This window comes from Oxyura jamaicensis, chromosome 1 (genome assembly GCF_011077185.1).
Source record: "Oxyura jamaicensis isolate SHBP4307 breed ruddy duck chromosome 1, BPBGC_Ojam_1.0, whole genome shotgun sequence".
Taxonomy (NCBI): Eukaryota; Metazoa; Chordata; class Aves; order Anseriformes; family Anatidae; genus Oxyura; species Oxyura jamaicensis.
The window spans coordinates 17,441,625-17,460,444 of record NC_048893.1 but is presented as its reverse complement, the minus strand read 5'-3'; the positions used below and the strand labels follow the sequence as shown (position 1 = coordinate 17,460,444).

The following is an 18,820-nucleotide window of genomic DNA, read 5'->3' as shown; positions in this document are numbered from 1 at the left end:
GTATAGTGGTAACCACAATGGCATTCACCCAGAACAGAGCTTGATTTTCATGAATTCCCAATGCATAAACAGCTTTTGAGAAAATAACATGTATTCACCTGTGGCTTTTATCCTAACTCATGCCTGTCACTGTAGAAACAGATACTCTGTCTTGTACCCTTTTCCCTTGGTAGTTCACCCCACTGACAAGAATTATTCCTGAGTTAATGAGCTCTTGACAATCAAAACTGCCTTTGAAGAGTGGCAGCACACCTGTGAGGGGGCAGAATGACTGAAAGTAGTGGTGACAAACCACCACAGCTGGAATAGATTGAAGGAATAATGCCTCTCTCCCCACTTTGCCCACTGAGCCTCCTCTGTGTGGATGTACATGGAATACTTGCACCTCATTCTATTTTTCTTGTAGCTGCTTCACTGCAGCCATGACAGAGAATAAGCACATGGCAGAAGTTCATCAGGCCATGGCAAATGACATGCTTCTGCCCCAGCATTGTGCTGGCACAGTTTCTACCAGCCTGTGAAAGCAGAATGATCACCTGTAGACAAGTAGGCAGTTCAACTGGCACTGCTGCAAACACTGGTCCTCCACTGATGCCACAATGTATCTGAAGCTAGATGCGAACTGCAGAACTTGATTAGCCAGACCTGCAGGTAATCTATAGTATAGGCATGAGCATCTGATAATATTTCAGCCCACAATATCTGTACTTGCACCAAAAGGCCTGTGCAAAGACTACACATGGTCTTACAGCCACAGCAACAAAGGGGGTCTGTGGCTCTTTGGTTGTATCTTAAGAGCTGTCACTAATCAAGCTGCAGATCCAAGCACCCATGTTGTTCCCACAGTATCAAAATTCTCATCTCATGCAACAATTAAACAGAAATGGTATTTTCCAGTATTTTCTTTACTTCTTAATCATGTCATAATGTAAGAGAAAAATCTTTGTGCAATATCTTTTTTAATCAAAGCTTTAACATTACCAATACAAGGTATCTTAACTGTCTTTATTCTCCATAATGAACCTATAAAATCTAACTCTTTTCTTGGCTTGCTTACACCCTTCATCCTGTGCTGCTCTTTCTGACTTGGTCAGACTCCTTTTCTAATTGGAAAATTCAAGGTGTCTTGCACATACTTCACTTATTACTAGTTTTAGTCTACAGCTTGTAAAAGTCTTGGTAAACTGTTAACACAGGAAAAATGTTAACTGAAAAAAATAAATCTACTGGTGATTTTTTTTTTGGGGGGTGGGGGGGGGATGGGGGAGAGAAGGGAGGAATCTGGCTGTGATGTTTTGGAGCTTTATACATTAGAATATTTCTTAACATTAACAATTCTGACTGGACTCTCATTTCTTTGAGAAAGGTCACATACAATTAAAGTAACAGAAAAATCCTCCCAGTTGCACAGAGAAAGTATAAAGACACAACGTGAAAAACAACAACAACAACAACCACACACACACACAAAAAGCATTGTGGAAGAAATAAACTGGAAGTGAATATGTAAAATCATGCAAATTTTAATAGCACCAGCTTTCTGTAATAAAAACTGTGAGGTGCTATTAGCAAAATGAGAAAGATAAAATGAACAGTAATCTTGTAAACACAAAGTAGCAGAAGATGTAAACAGAGTACTAGGAAAAGAGCACAGCCTTTTTGTGAATGCTTGGATCATGCTTTGGCTAGGAATGTTAGTATCGGACACTCGACAATGCTGTGGTTGTATGTCGTCATGTGGAAATTTGATTATTGCAATGGCCATTTGTGATTTCAGGCTTGTTACCTTGACACTGTCAGATGTTAAATGTACAGGTCTGTATATACAGCAATGAGATTCTGACCACACAGATCTGTTGCTGTTCTTACATTGCTCCATGCTAACCTGCTCCTGAGCTTTTTCTCTGCAGCATTTCGTACTGTAACATTTCAGAGTGGCATTTCTTGTAAGGAACCTGATTCAGTGTTCCTGCAGACAGTAACCTGGCAGGTTCCTCCATGTGCACAGTCTTGCACAACTTTTGTCAGTGAATTCAGCAGTGGTAGTGTCCAGACATGCAGTACCTAAAGTGCTGCTTCCCAGTATCAGCCTTTGCTGTTCTACCATTTGCTTCTTGTTATGACCTTCTGACAGCTGGTAGGATGCTAGGGATACCAATTACCATCAGCTGAACCATCACTAGACTTTATTCCCAACTCACAGGATATCAGGTGAAACTGGGAGAAGGCTTTGTACTTTCCTGAATGCAAGAATTGCAATTTCACTCAGTACTCAAAAGACCCCAACAGGCTTGGAAAACTGCAAGCCTTTTTTTTTTTTTTTTTTTTTTTTTTTTTTTTTTTTTTTTTCCCACATGTATCCACATAACATCAAGATACATTCTGGCATGTAAGAACCATTTTCAATTTTTACAGAAATGGCTTTATTAGATGTGCATAGAAAGAAAGATACCTGGCATTCATTCTCTGCAGTAATTTTTCATATACAGCTCTCCTGGATTCCAATGTATAAATGCCATATTACAACCTACATGGTCCTATTAGACTGAACAGAAAGTATTTAGGCCTGGAAGTCAGTTTTGATACAGACTTTGTGCCCTGGGTCAGAAAGCTTGTTTAAGTACCATCTGTATGTCAGCTATCTCCAGACACAGCACAGGACATTTTTTCTTCTTTCTCCAAGGATTGAATGACCTTCCATCTGACAGTCATTCAAGTGATTCTCTTAACGTTTTAAAGTTAAATGCAAAACATTTCTCTGAGTTATTTCCCACTTGATACTATACACATGGCTACATCTGTTATTCTTGCCTCATATTGCCCCCTGGTACTTGAAGGACAGATGATAAATCTGGCCTAAATTGTATCTGGCTTTGCATGGGCTTGCAGTGAATCAGACAAAAGGGTACAAGGAGCTATTCTTGTTTCCTTGAGTATCCAGGGAAGGGGAAGACACAAAAGACAATCTCAGTCCTGATTTAGAAGAACTCTGAATGTGTTCAATTGATGTATTTAATATTTATAGAAGTGCTGAGTGTCAAAAAAAGGAACTAAGGCCATGATCTCCTGATTGTGTCACCATTAGGTGACATTTTTTGATGATCTATAACTTCACTTAAAAACACAATACAGAAGAGACCAAAGGTACTAGCAAGTGTAGTTTGCAAATGTAGTGACTAGCTTTATCCTGCATTTCAAAAACAAAAGAAGAACAAAAATGCAAGTAACGCCCCCCCCCCAGAAAAAAAGATACAACAACGAGATTAAATATTCTGTTTGAGCTGACTCACTATCTTGATTTTTCAGTTGTGTCAGCAAATAATAATAATAAAAAAGTTTTTTTACATAGTATAGGTTGAGGGAAAGGTCAGCTCTCAAGGAATACAAATTGTACCCTTTTAAAAGGGCACTGCAATACAGGACTGTAAGGGTCCATCAGACCTCCTGCTATATCAAACAGTTGCATTCCTTTCATACACCTATCACATCTATTACACTTTACACTAAAATTGGTTAGACCATCTTAGCTCAGTTTTCCCGTTAAGAGGTTATTCCAAAACTTACTTCCACTGAAAATCAGAAACCTTTTAATTTCGAGTTTACAGTTATCCATGGCTACTATCCTTGTCCAATTCTCCTTTCACCAGTTTATCCTTAAAATAGTTCTTTCTCTTTGGTATTTTCTCTCTTGCTTGTGTATAATATGCAGTCATATACTCTTATAGGTTTCAATTTTCTAGGCTTAGCCAGAAAGCTCATTTTATTTCCAAAATGAGATTAAGAAGAAAAAAAATGAGCTTATTTTACAAAAGAGTTTTCTTCTGATTACTACAGTATTCCTTCTCTTTACATGTTCCAGTTTGAAATAATCTTTAATGGTGAGTATAACTAAGCATAGCATACCAGGTGTAGTTTCATTTGTGTCTTGTGTGATGGCATTAGTCCTTCTGTCTAACTCCAGAATGTAATTCTACATGTGCTTCCATGGGTAAGTAACATTTACTTTATCAAACCAACTTACATTTTTTGGAAGGTCTGACACAGAAGTGATAGAGTTAAAAACAAAATTAAGCATATGAACAGAATACACTCCTGAGGAGTTGGAGGAAACTTATAAGGCTATTAACTTTGGGTTAAAGGAGAAAACAAATAAAAGACAAGTGTTGTTGCTAAGGCTTTCGGTCAGATAAGGTAGACTAAAATAATATTTCTTTTAGCATTGGGAAAAGAAAAGTAGCAAATTGGGAAATAGAAGTTATTATCACAGTTAAAAATAAATAAATATAAAGAATATTAGCTAAGTAGTTTAAACCATATAACCAATGATGGAAACAGTGCTGAATTGTGACTATGAGGTTATAATTTTTTTTATTTTTAACGAGTGGCAAGCATCCTGGTTTGTATTAGAAATGGTGTGGCCAAAAAGACTAAGGAAGTGATTGTCCCCCTGTACTTGGCTCTGGTGAGGCCACACCTCAAATACTGTGTTCAGTTTTGGGCCCCTCACTGCAAGAAGGACATCGAGGTGATGGAGCACGTCCAGAGAAGGGCAACAAAGCTGGCAAAGGGTCTAGAGCACAAGTCGTAAGAGGAGCAGTTGAGGGAACTGAGTCACAGAATCACAGAATTTCTAGGTTGGAAGAGACCTCAAGATCATCAAGTCCAACCTCTGACCTAACACTAACAGTCCCCACTAAACCATATCCCTAAGCTCTACATCTAAACGTCTTTTAAAGACCTCCAGGGATGGTGACTCCACCACTTCCCTGGGCAGCCCATTCCAGTGACTAACAACCCTTTCGGTAAAGAAGTTCCTCCTAACATCCAACCTAAAACTCCCCGGGCGCAACTTAAGCCCATTCCCCCTCATCCTGTCACCAGGCACGTGGGAGAACAGACCAACCCCCACCTCGCTACAGCCTCCCTTGAGGTACCTGTAGAGAGCGATAAGGTCACCCCTGAGCCTCCTTTTCTCCAGGCTGAACAAGCCCAGCTCCCTCAGCCGCTCCTCGTAAGACTTGTTCTCCAGGCCCCTCACCAGCTTCGTAGCCCTTCTCTGGACTCGCTCGAGCACCTCCATGTCCTTCTTGTAGCGAGGGGCCCAAAACTGAACACAGTACTCGAGGTGCGGCCTCACCAGAGCCGAGTACAGGGGGACAATCACCTCCCTGGCCCTGCTGGCCACACTGTTTCTTATACATGCCAGGATGCTGTTGGCCTTCTTGGCCACCTGAGCACATTGCTGGCTCATATTCAGCCGACTATCAACCATCACTCCCAGGTCCTTCTCTGCCTGGCAGCTCTCCAACCACTCATCTCCCAGCCTGTAGCTCTGCTTGGGGTTATTGCGCCTCAGGTGCAGGACCCGGCACTTGGCCTTATTGAACTTGTTGAAAAACTGGAGTTCTTTATCTTGGAGAAAAGGAGGCTCAAGGGAGACTTTATTGCCCTCTACAACTACCTCAAAGGAGGTTGTAGTGGGGTGGCGGATCAGTCTCTTCTCCCAGGCACCAAGTGATAGGACAAGACGAAATGAACTGAAGTTGCATGAGGGTATGTTTAGGTTGGATATTAGGAAAAAAAATCACTGAGAGAGTTGTGAGCATTGGAATAGGCTTCTCAAGGAAGTAGTTGAGTCACCATCCCTGAGGTGACATTTCAATATGGTTTAGGGTCATGGTTTAGTGGTAGACTTGGCAGTGCTAAGTTAACCGTGTACTTGATGATCTTAGATTTCTTTTCCAACCCAAATGATTCTATGATTCGAAACGTTAGTTTTTTTTCAATTTCATTGCTTACTATCTCCCAGTATGCTGTTGAAATGATTTGCCAACATTGTTTCTAATAAAGATGTAGAATGTGCCATCTTTTTAACTTCACTTCTTAAATTGAATAATTTAAAAACGTAAAGCTTTCAATGTAGGACACGAAAACTTGGAGCCATACCTGAATACCGTAAGTGTTCAATTATTATTTATTTATTTTCCTTATTTTTCCATCTTCAGTTTTGAATTCGCATGGTCAATTGGCATATTGTCAGTCTCATGCTGCATATGTGTTCCTCTTCAGTTTGACTTCTGGAAGCTCTCATTTTATTCCAAGGTGTAAGGTTTTACAACTTTTGCACTTTCTCTCTCACTTCTATTGGTCATTTACATTGTTTTGAGTCTTTCTGCAATGTTTTCCAGCTCTCTGCTTGGGATATAGGTTCAAGAACATTTTTGGACCTTCAAGACAAAGGATTTCCAGGACTCCTTCACATTCAAGTAAAATGTTAATCTGAGCTCTCTGTTGCTTATATGAGTAACTAATTACTTTTGTCTACCTTAGCTTGCCTATTTGAAACTGATACTCTTCATTACAGGCCTCTGTTCACTCTTCCATTTAATTAAAACTCAGTTACCCTACAACCATGTAATCCAAGGCTATTTTCTACAACTTATATTTTGTAGAATGTCCCCACTACTTAAAAAAGTGAAGTTTAAAAGTAAATCAGCCTTGCTGGTTCATGGGGAAAGGAGCCTGGTCACATTCTGAGGGATCTCATTCTTTTACTCAGAGAACAAATTTAGCAGCTCCGCTGCACACAATTTTCCCGGGCACACACTGGCAGGAGTTTGCATGTCCAGCCTTAGTCCCCCCACCGCTCTCCTAAGAGTTTATTAGCTAGGCAAGGTAAGCTATTCTGAAGCCCTTACTTCGCTGACTGAGAGCCACTTTTGTGAATGCTCCAGGGCAATTACCCTGTAGTCTCATGGGATGCTCAGAGCACCATCAGTGAGGCTTTACCTACAGTCTTGTCTCACAACCATGTGAAGTCTCTTTTTTTTTTTTTCCTTTCCCCTGTTATTTTTCTTCTTTAGCTTTCCACACTGCAAAGAAAGAATGTTATCACAATTGCTTTTTTTTTTTTTTTTTTTTTTTTTTCCCTCTCTCAGACAATGAAAACTCATGTTCTGGAATTAAGTATAAAATAGAAGTCTGAATTTTAAATAATAGAGACTATGGGCATAATCAACTAACATATATGCCTTATAATCTTTTTACTAGCCATGATGTACCAAAGTAATTTCAAAGCTGTTTTCTTTCTAATTCCCTCACATACTGGATTAAGCAGGGCCCCATATAAAAGAGAAGTATCAGTGAGATGCAGAAGTAGAGGTAATACTCTTACTTTCTTACTTATGGTCTTACTTACTTTCAAAACATACTTACACAAAGGAGGTCCTCTAGATTTAATTTAACAAATGTTCTGCTCCTTTGCATCATTCTGTAATCTAACAGGAAAGTTTTTATAATGCTCTTTCTCTGACGGCTTTGGGCTTTCAGTTACCTATTTTTTCTTTTGAAACCACAACTTTATTTTCAAAACATTCAGTAGGACTCAGGGAAGATCCCATTATTGTTCTATGGACTTTGTAGCTTCACATATTGGTACTGAATGAAAGACTCAGTGCATTTCTTCAGTATGAGTGCACACCAGTACTTTTTAGCACAACATTAATAGAATCATAGAATGGCTTGGGACGGGACCTTGAAGATCATCGAACTCCAGCCACCCTGCCTTGGGCAGCGACACCTCCCACTAGATCAGATTGCCCAAAGTCCCATCCAGCCTGGCCTTGAACACATCCAGGGACGGGGCATCCACAGCTTCTCTGTGCAACCTCTGCCAGAGCCTCATCACCCTCTGAGTGAAGAATTTCGTCCTAACATCTTACCTAAATCTCCCCTCTTTTAGTTTACAACCATTCTTCTGTGTTCTATCATTATCTGCCCAAGCAAAAATGTGCTCTCCATCTCTTTTACAAGCCCCCTTTAAGTACTGAAAATCTGCAGTGAGGTCTCCCCAGAGTCTTCTCTTCAATATCCTAATCTCTCTCAGACTTTCTTCATAGAAAGGCTCCAGTCTTTTGATTACCTTTGTGGCCCTTCTCTGGACTCATTCTAACAGATCTGCATCCTATTTGTGCTGTGGAGTTTATACCACAACATTGGGAGATTATACCACAACCTTTGTTCCTTTGTAGAGAATACTAGCAGAACTTATATTAATACTATGAAGTATCCAAAATAGATTACGATCACATAGCCAAAGACAAAAGAGCATTGCCCCCTTCACTTTCATGGATCTATCATGGAAGCTTCCATCCTGACTGGGAAAAAAAAAAAAAAAAAAAAAAAAAAAAAGGCTTTTAAACACATAGCTTTTAAGCACGTATTCAGCGTTCAATAGCATTTAAGCATATGCAAGTCTGAAAGCAATACAGTGAAATGCATTTCCCAGAATTAATTGGAGGTCACTGTTTGTTGGAGACAGTGCTTCCGTATTGCTTTATTTCTTTTCACCTGTCATTTGGAGTCCTGATTTACACTTGTGTACTTCTAGCGTTGCACTCAGCCTCTGTAATGAGACTGCAGCATGACTGAAAATACTTGCAAGCAGATTTTTATCTTCCTGTAAATTAGCAATTCTGTGAGAATGTCAAATGGTTCTGCGAAACACATTGAACTGGCCATGTTCGAAAATTAAGTTTCTAGTCATTGCTCTAGCCCACGTGGCATTTGACAAGTGCTACAACACTCAGAAAAGACCATGTTAATTATCACATAACTATTAGTTATATCTCTATTTCTTGAAAATCTATTCAGTCATTAAATATAGTGAAAAATGGCACTATCCAGAATGAATATGAAATGAATATTCATAACAGCTAATTGTCACTGACATCTCAAATTTCATTATAATTTCTGTTTTGCTAAGCTCTTTCTAATACTTGCGGAAGAAGCATAGAATCGTAGAATCATCTAGATTGGAAAAGACTTTCAAGATCAAGTGCAACCATCAGACTGGTATACTGAGTCCCACCACTAACCATGTCCCATGTCCCTTTGTGCCACATCCAAACATGTCTTAAATACCTTCAGGAATGGGGTCTCCACCACTTTCCTGGGCAGTCCATTCCAATTCTTGACTAGCTTCTCTATGAAGAAATTTTTCCTAATGTCCAACATAAACTTCCTCTGGTGCAACCCAAAATTTTCTTCATATCTTACGAGCCCATCACTTTGAGTCACTTACAAAACCCACCACTGTGCTATCTAATCACCAACTATAACATCCAGACAAGATTTTATCCACAATACAGCTCAACATTTCATAATCAGCATTATAGCCAGGATGTTTGTACAAATGTTTCTTAAATAGCTATTATGTTGTTATGCACCTTAGCAGATCTTAACATGCTTAACAGAATCTCTCACATTTTTAATGGGCACTGTGTGTTTTAATTCACAGCAAATTTAATAATTCCAGACTTTCTAAACTTGTTAGAGGAACTAAAATAAACTTTTCCCTTCTACTGGGATATTATAATAGGCTTTATTTATTTACCCTGTGTATTTTATCATTCCTTTGAAAGTGCAAGAAGGAAAACACTACCAAACAAAAAGGCTTGCAAGTGAGCCATTATAACGTTTATCAAGATCATTATTTTTCTTGCAAGCTTGTTAAGCTCTTAAATATGTTTTTTTTTTTTTTTTTTTTTTTTTATCAAGCTAATTTAATACAGAGCTTTTTGTGTAATATCACCTACTTCATATACACACAGACGATATGGGAGCTTAATTTAAAAATGGGTACAGTTATAATGCTGGCTAGATAGAGCCGCAGGGAGATTATTTTAGCTTTAAAAATTGACTTGGGGAAACCTAACACAGTGAACAAGCATGTAAATACTAAATGTTTCAGATGATACTGATTCTTGTTGCTGCTAATAAAAGTTCTATCTGATTTAAAGTATTTCTCATACTTACCTTTACAGTAACTATTGCTGGAAGTACATTAAAAAAGAAGCTGTTTAAAGCAGACATTTTTGAATAGGACACAGTAATGATGGAGCCTTTCACAGATGGAAAAGAAGTCATTTGGGAAGGAGAAATTATGGTAGTTTGATCAAGACCTATTTACCAGAGTTCCTGGGACTGTGGGTGAATGAATTCTCCTTTCTGTAAATGGGAAGAAGTCAACCCCTAACTAGAGGGCGGTCAAGCCACGCTGAACTGCATGCCGAGCCACAGAATGCATACTGATTTCTGCTTGTAATAAAAGTCAGCCTCTGAAGCTGTTATTTACAAGCTCTCTCTGTGGTAGTCCTGAGATTACCAAGGTATCATTGGCTGCAGCATTATGCACACCAAGTACTTTCAATCAGAGCAACCAATGTGAGAGAGACTGAAGCTGACAGGTCACAACCCCATCACACTTTATAGCGAACAAAATGCTTTTTCTTTAATGGATGCTTTTAAAAAACATCCAAAACAATTTAATTTTCCTAGAAAAAATGTTCATGAATCTTAAAAAATAGTTTCTTTCAAATTATCTTATGTTTGCTATCATTCTTTATTTTCTGCTGCAGAAGATTCACACATAAGCAGGAATGACAAAAAAGCTGAATGTGTGAGAAAGTTTTAGCCCAATTGTACATTTTTGTTATCTAAAAAGAGTAACAAGAAAGAGTTGAAAAATTATATAAAGGGAAAAATCAGTGCAGATCTTCAATTTAAAATTGTTGTCAGTATGGTTCTTAAAAAGGCATCCATGATTGTCCCAACTCAGATAGATAGTAGAGGAGTTACTTAGGAATATATTTTTGCTGTCTTGTTTTGACAGTAAAATGACAAGTTTGGTTTTATTTTTTCCTCACTATTGACAGTCATTAAGAAGCTACACAAACATTCATGGAAAAGATATTTAAAACTCAGTGAATGAAAAAAAATCACCACCAAGAACAAACCCCTTATCTGAGAAGCACATCATACAAACAAATAATGCCTCCTGACAAAGGATTGTCTGGTGACACTCACAGGCCTAGATATCTGCTCCCCCCACCAAACACACACCCCAAAGAGGGACTAACAACTAATGACAGTCTGTCAGAGTTGCTGGAGGTCATATTAGATACTGGCGACATCTCAAACAGGAATGTAGGAAAAAGGTGTAAATACCAGGAAAAGCATGAGTGAAATGGAAAAGCCCATGGACATCAACAGAATTATTTTCTTAATTTTCATGTCTACCTACAGAGTTGCATCTGATGCATCTATCTGTTGCATCCTTATTCTGAGCCACAGGAAGTCTTTTTAAACATGTTAAATATAAAGACATATTTTATTGAATTTAAGAATGCATCTGTGAGCTTGTGCTTAAATGACATTTTATACCAGATTTTAAACAAGTGTTTCCTTGAAATGAGTCCTTGATCATCAGTTAGGCAGCTGGGACAGAACTGCTACACTGTGGGAGAGCAGCAGTGTGTAAAACAGGGCATAAGATTCAATTCCTGGCTAAAGTACTCCCAGAGATGCTGGAGCCACTACTAATGGCCTGGTTTCTCCAGGTAGATCAAACACAGTAACAACCAAAAAAAAAAAAAAATCAACTATTCAACTGAACCATGGAAATTAGAAAATGTTCTCTAGTGAGAACAATCAGATTTTCTAGCACTATGCCTTCATTGCATTTTTTCTTTTTCCTAATCTTTGTGCTTCAGAGACAACTTTGCAAATGTGATCTAGGAGTAAACTGGTATTGTGTTTTCTTCTTCAGTTTGCAATCAGAGATGTCCTGGAGGAATGTAAAGATATGTTTTAGAGCTTTTAAAAAGTGCATGCATTTTAATGAGAATCCCTAAATTTCCCTTTGGTGTGGTTGATACTGTTTTTCTGATTATAGCAAATGTTGAGTGAAGGTGCTCTTAAGCTTTAGAGATGAAAAAATGACAGTAGTGAACTCAGTATGGGGAAAAGAAATCAATTATCAGAAAAGAAATGGACAAATAAATAAATATACTGGTAGAAGTCAGAGAAAATGGTTTTGCAATAGCGTTATTGGAATTGCTTCAAAAGACATGGCTTTAATCTATTAGAGAAATCCATTCAAAATGAAGTTAAGATTTTGACGAACAAAGAGGGGACAATATGAGAGCAATTATATACCCGATTATGAGAGATTATACTATTAAACCAGCACAGCTGTCATATTTGACCTCATCCTTATAGCATTTATTTTAATTACAAAATAAGCAACAAAGAGAACAAAACATAGTATCTGTAATCAACATAATGCAGCAAAAGACCATTTAATTGCAAACAGTGATCAAAGAAAAGAAAGACAACAAAAATTAAGCCAGGTGGTAAATCCTTCTGCTACCAAAGTCCCTTGTTCTGTTCATTACCTACTGGGTATTTTAGTTCAGATAACAAAATATCACTTCACCTGGTGATGAGATTCCTCTCATTCAACTGTAGACATTGAGATGAACAAGATTTGACTCACAGATAGAGTCACCATATTTAGGTATGTGAATAACCTACATCTGAATTAGATATGAGATCTTTAGTCAGTAAAAACCTGAAGTTTCAGTCAGTTCTCTAAACACAGGTATCTACTGCCATTCCACGTAAAATGCTTTATAGTATCTGAAACAACCTCATGGGACTGTCAGATAGGACAGAGGACTTCAGGGACACCCTTTTGAAGAAGAGGCTGGAGGCTAGGCATGGATCCCTTGGGCATTTGTAACAGCGTTAAACATCTAAAGTGAAGCCTTTCACTTTAGTCTGGACAACTGAAGTGATGCCTTGGTCTGTTTGATGAAGGGATCCACAAAGCCATCTAACTCACTTCAAAATGAACACCTACAGCAGGTCAGCTGAGCTATGCCTTACATGTCCTTGCAGAGGACCAGGATGAAAGCAGCGATATGAATTAATTCATGCACATCTTTCTTCTCTGTATAGATAGTGAGCAATTGGTTAAAGGTTCTTCTGCAGTGTACCTGTTCTACAAGCAAGCCAAACTTTGGATTCATTGTTAACCAAGTGAACTTCAATAACAATACATTTTAAAATCTAGCAGGTAAATCCCTGGAGAGAAAAAAGGATTATTAGCTTGTCTTATGAAGCCACTTTATTTGGAATACTATGCTCAGATAAAGGAACTGCATTCTCACAAATATATTGGCAAACTGGAAGGGGTTCTTCAGAGAACAAAAGGGAATAGGAACAAAATGCTTCTATCTTTACTTCTTAAGTCACTTAAATATTCCAAAGAACTTAGTGCTATATGGACAAGCGATGAAGAAGAGGAATAGTATCAGAATGCAATAGTAGAACTCCCAAGAAAATAAAGGAATTATACAGTATACAGTACTCTGAGATGTAATTAGCTGTCAGATATTTTGTCAGAGAAGCAACTATCCTGATAAAGAAATAAGATTTGTCAAGAGAATACCAAATAACTCTTACTCAGAACTCGCACTGATAGGCCCTTAACAGCACTACCTTAAATCATATTTATCCTACAATATTTCTGTTTATCAGATGCTCATTGGCTAGTACTTATTTTGGACTGGCTTTAAAGTAAAAGATTAAAAACACTGAGTATTGATAACTAAATTAAAAGGGCTGGATGCCAATAGCTGTAACAGTAAGTAATGAATAAAGAGCATTGCCTGCTCTGTGTCCTCTTGACCATGCAGAACAATCATTAAGAATTAAATGCTTTGATTCAACCCCCCTCCTGCCTTTTCCCCAAGAGGCAATGCCTCACACACCACCAAGTATGCAGTACTCTGGGAACAAAGCCAAAAGTAGCAACTCATTCTCTGAATGAGAACAGCTCAAAAATAGGTCTTATCCAAGAATGAGGGGAGGGGGAAATGGTAACGTTTCCTACTATTTCTTATAATGCACAAATTTTTAATGGAATAAAATTTGTATTAACATACCTCTTACTGTTTTTTCTAAATGAAGTTCAGGATTTTGTCTGAGCAGCTACATTAAAAACATATATTAAATAACACCATTTCCTTTACTCTTAACTTAGCCTTTCCCTTTTGCTGTCATATACATCATATACATGTAGCTAGAGAGTGAGTTTTGTATAGGAGGGTCAGGTAAGTCACAGCAATTGGTGATGTGAAATTTTGTAGGAAATACCATTACATATCCCTCCCTCTCTATTCAAAAATTTGTACTCTGGGCTGATATACAACCAACCAACCAAATAATAATTAAAAAACAACAACCAAAAACCAAACCAAACCAAACCAAACCAAACCAAAAGAGACAAACAAACAAAACAACAACAACAAAAAACAATTGCATGATACAGTTTGTGTATATATAAATGTGCGCATATATACATCAGCTTTATATGCATAGGCTGGCCTATGTATATATATACACATAGGCTTGCATTAACCCTTATAGATATCCTGAAGAGTTGCTGAGGCTAACCTGAAGAGTGAGGTGATAATTTAAAGAAACTGTTCCACAGGAAAAGGAAATACAACTAAAAATTTAGCTTGAGAAACAGTGAGGTCATTATTTATTTGCTGTTTCAAACTGGTTACACTAAAATAAGGGCACTGACTTCATTGTAACTGAAAGTGGGAGCAAACTACAACAAAAAATATGTAACACTTGCATCTCTCTTCAAGTTACCTATCTTGTAGAATGTGGTAGAATCCAACACAACTTTTGAATGATTTTCTCAATCTATTTGTTTTTCTCTTTTTCTTATAATCATCTACTGGATGCTTTAAAGCACCCAGTGTTATTTTCTATTTGAAAAGCAGTTTTTTTTATCTTTTTTTTTTTTTTTTTTCTATATGCTTTCATTTCTAATGATGTTCAACATTAACATCAATTTTCTATTTACGTTTTTTGCATATCGACCCTGATGTCAGCACAACACTGGTGCTGGATGTGGTTAGTTAAAGAGTTCCTTCTATTTGCTGTGTAGCAACAGAGCATAAAATGGAGATGGTACCTGAATCCTCTGAAACCAGTGGAATCCTCTAAATCCTCTAAAACCAGTTTAGTCTTTTTAGATCTTACATCTCCATTGATGACTGCAAAGTTGAATGGGCTAAACACAAGTGGTATTGAATTCAGTGGAATTATACTGATGATTCATTTAATCAGTCTTGTTCAGCATAAAGAAAATATCAAATACTCTTTAGGCTGTGACTGATCACATGAGTATGCAGATGACAGAAAAAGCAACCCTTGCAGGTAAAGAGCCACAGGAATACTGGGGAGGGCTGTCAAGGTTAGCAGAATTGAGCAGAACAGCGATAAACATGCTCTGAACCTTTTCAAACTATGGCTAAGCTCCTCCTCCAGCATCCCTCTCCAGAGGTCTGGCACCCTCTGAAAGGGCTTCAGTATGTGCCGGATGGATCAGAGAGTATCCTTTCAGGGGATTCTACCATCTCAAAGCTCGTCTTTGTCTCTTTTTCCCTCTAGTGTAACACAGTACATGCAGTTACAATGTTCATATACAAATATAGATCTTCATAACAATCATAATATTCATAATTTCCATCTTCATAATAAATACATCTTTTTTTGTGGGGGGGGAATATGCTCACAATTACTCCACCTTTTAATGTCTGATTAAATTAGGAGGATGTGATTCATTATGATTTTAGATAAACTTCATGAACAATTCTCAGACCAACAGTCTGTATTTTATTGTCTTTCAGTTGTTCCAATTTTTTTTAATACTTTGCATACTGGATTAGGACATATCTTACATATTTTATTACAAAGGTATATGACAGTTAATAAATTTCAGTGAACTGAATGTTTTTCTTGACCTACAGTAGGTTTTTTTGATATGTGACTTTTAAATACCTTAGAACAAACTGGACACTGAGCTCTCACTAGAGTAACCTAAGCAATAAATAAATAAATAAATAAATAAATAAATAAATAAAAAGCTCCTCCAAATAGTCATCTTTTATGGCTACATTTTTGATGTCTGTGGTTAGAGAAATTATTCCAAACCCAAATATCCAATGTCAGTTTAAAAATGTATCTCTGTGCTCATCCTCCTCCTCTTTTTGCATAGACTTCACCACAGCACAGCAGAATTACAGACCTGCAGAATGGCTGATGTTGGGCTGGATGTCCAGAAATCTTCTAACCCAAAAACTTCTGCTCAGAAAAACATCAGCTACAGCACATTGCCCAGGTCTGCATCAACTCAACTGCATCTAGTTGAGTTGTAACTATCTTGAAGGATGGAGGTGTCACAACCCCTCTGGGAAACCTGTTCCAGTGTCTGACTATCCTCAAAATAATAATAATAAAAGTTTCTTCTTATGTATAAGTTGAATTTCCTGCATTACCATTTGTGCCTGTTGTCTCTTGTCCTTTTACTGGACACAACTGAGAAGAGTCTGACTGGCTCTTCTTTACACCCTCCCATCAAGTACTTAAGCACATGGGTAAGAATCACCTGAGCTTTTTCTTTACCAGCTTAAATAGTCAAAAGCTCTCTCAGACTTTCCTCATATGACAGATACTCCAACCTCTTAACAGTCTTTGTAGTCTCTCCTGTACTGGGGAGCCAGGCACTGAACACTCCTGATGTGTCTCAGCAGTCCTGAGCAGAGAGGAAGGATCACCTCCCCACACCTGCTGTTGATGCTCTGCCTAATACAGCTCAAGAAGCTATTGTTCTTCTTTGCCACTAGGGTGCCTTGCTGGCTCATGGTCAGTCTGTTGTCCATCGAGACTCCCAAGCTCTCCCCAAGCCTGTATTCTGCATGGGGCTATTCTTCCCCAGCTGAAAAACTCTGCATTTTCCTTTGTTGAACTTCACAAGATTAATGCTTCAACTCACTATAGCCATCAAGAAGGCAATTAATCCAGTCCTTTAAGTTATCCCTAAAATCAAGTGGAAGAGTGAAACTGCTTCAAAGGGCAATTTATCCTTCTATTCTATCAGATAATGTCTGAGAGAAGTGGACACATCTCTCTCCTCACGTCTGGCCAGATACAGACTGGAAAATATTTTTATTTATTTATTTATTTTTTATACTAGACATACCTGATTAAATGAAGTGCCAGTCTCCTTTCAGTGTCTACAGAAAAAAATCTAGATTACTAGCTTAGGGTAGTGTTAAGCTGCAGACAGTCAAAGAACCTACTATAAACTGTTGCAAAATTCTACCGAGGTGAGATGTTACTCTCTGTAAGACCTGAGAAGTATGTTCAAGTCCGTGCACTGGGAGAATGGAGAGAGAAAACAAGGAGCGCAATGGGTACCATGGAAGGACAAGCTGTTTTCCTGCCACCTGCTCCTTATCAGAGGATACTTATGCCAAGAACTCAGCACCTAGAAATTCTGATTTTGCAGAACAACAGGAGCCAGTCTAGCTACTGAGCTTCTCAGATCTGACGACTTGCAGCTTCACGAGGCTTGCATGGATGTACTCACCTACTGGAATCCATTACTGCTTGAGAAGAAATGAATCTTCTGCTTGCTTGCCTCACAAAAATTCACTCTTCATGTCTTACACTTTTTCATCTCAATAAATTTAGATACTAAATCTCTATTACATATGGTTGTGATTGGATCTCTCCTTTAATCCTTGGTGTCCAAAATACAAATGCTCCTCCAAGTCATAACGGCCACCCTCTATAAGGCATTTCCTTTGTTTTCTATCTTATTTTAGCCTTTTATTAGATTACCTCCATCTCAAAAAGCTTTACTGCTTGTCATACTATTTTAAAGATATTTCTGGAATATTTTACAAATCTTATATGGTAAATATTCACTATTCAAACATCCAGTCAAACTTAAAAGATTTAATCTGCCTTGAGTTTTTCACACACCACATATATTAGGCTTGATTTTAAAATTTGCTTTGTACAAACTACTTTCTCCATCATGCTTCCAGCAATTTTAAGAGTTCATGTAATGGCAGCTTTCAGCAAAGACAGAACAGAACCAAAGTAGGTAAATTCAGAGTATTTCTGGAGTAAATGAAGGAGGAAAAAAAAAAAAAAAAAAAAAAAAAAGCAGTTCTTTATTAAACGCACAAATGATTGAATAATATTTTTGTGTTGATGTTGGCAGTTTAAAGCCCAACGCTAGATTTTACATTGAAATTGTAACATCAAACTTACTTTTAATTATAGATTCTGTTACGAAACTATGAATTCTAGGATCTTTTGAAGAAAAAAAAAGAAAGTATAAAGATATACCTACATATCCATGTTCGCTAAAGGAACAGCTGGGTTAAGTGGAAAATTATGTATGGAAGGTAAACAAAGAAAGAATAATACTTTTACTAATAGGTACTGTAAATACTTATCTCTAAAGTGAGGAATCCTGAACTACTCATGAGAAGTACTTGTCTGATCCCTTTATGATGGAATCCTATTGCGTTAGATCTCCTTCTGCAGGTCTTGTTCCAGAAAACTTTGTCATAAGAATAATTGTTACCCAGACAGTCCCATTAGGCCAAGTTCCGAAATTCTCATTCATTTTTCCATCTACTCAGTCAGTGACCTTCAATAACCCTTTCAAAAAATGACAGAGTTCCCCCTCTGGCATGCCCTCTCCAGAGCTGTGACTCCCTTTGAAAAGAGGTCAGCTTGTGCAATATACTCTATATAATGCCAAAAGCAGACTTGAGATACACTGGAAATCACGCATGCCCTCCTCCAACTTTTTTGTCACCTCTCTTCTTAATTTTTTAAGGCTGCTGGGAACCAAATTGGCCTCTGGCATAAGTAAGGCATTCTTAGGAGTCACTTTGCTTGGCTTAATTATTGCAGAAGAGCTGTGCATTTGTTTTAGTATTCTTACTGTCCTTGGTAGAATATTGTTGAAGGACAAAATAGAAAATGTAATATATATATTTTTTCTTTTTGAATTGACTTGGAAAAAATGACTCAGACTTACTTAAAAGCGTAAATCTCTAAGAAAAAAAAAAAACAAACAAAAAAAAAAAAA

General features: G+C 37.7%; 1 protein-coding gene and 1 long non-coding RNA gene across 10 annotated transcripts in view; one reads left to right on the top strand and one right to left on the bottom strand.

The window, feature by feature from the left end:
- The window catches only part of TAFA5 (TAFA chemokine like family member 5), a 448,316-nt gene that overhangs the window by 30,959 nt on the left and 398,537 nt on the right, over nucleotides 1-18,820 (bottom strand). The window lies entirely within an intron of this gene.
- LOC118160921 overlaps nucleotides 13,233-18,820 on the top strand; it is a 22,164-nt gene continuing 16,576 nt past the window's right edge. Inside the window, exons 1-2 of the long non-coding RNA XR_004747764.1 lie at nucleotides 13,233-13,243; nucleotides 14,328-14,332. This is a non-coding gene — a long non-coding RNA (uncharacterized LOC118160921). The remainder of the gene's footprint in view (nucleotides 13,244-14,327; nucleotides 14,333-18,820) is intronic.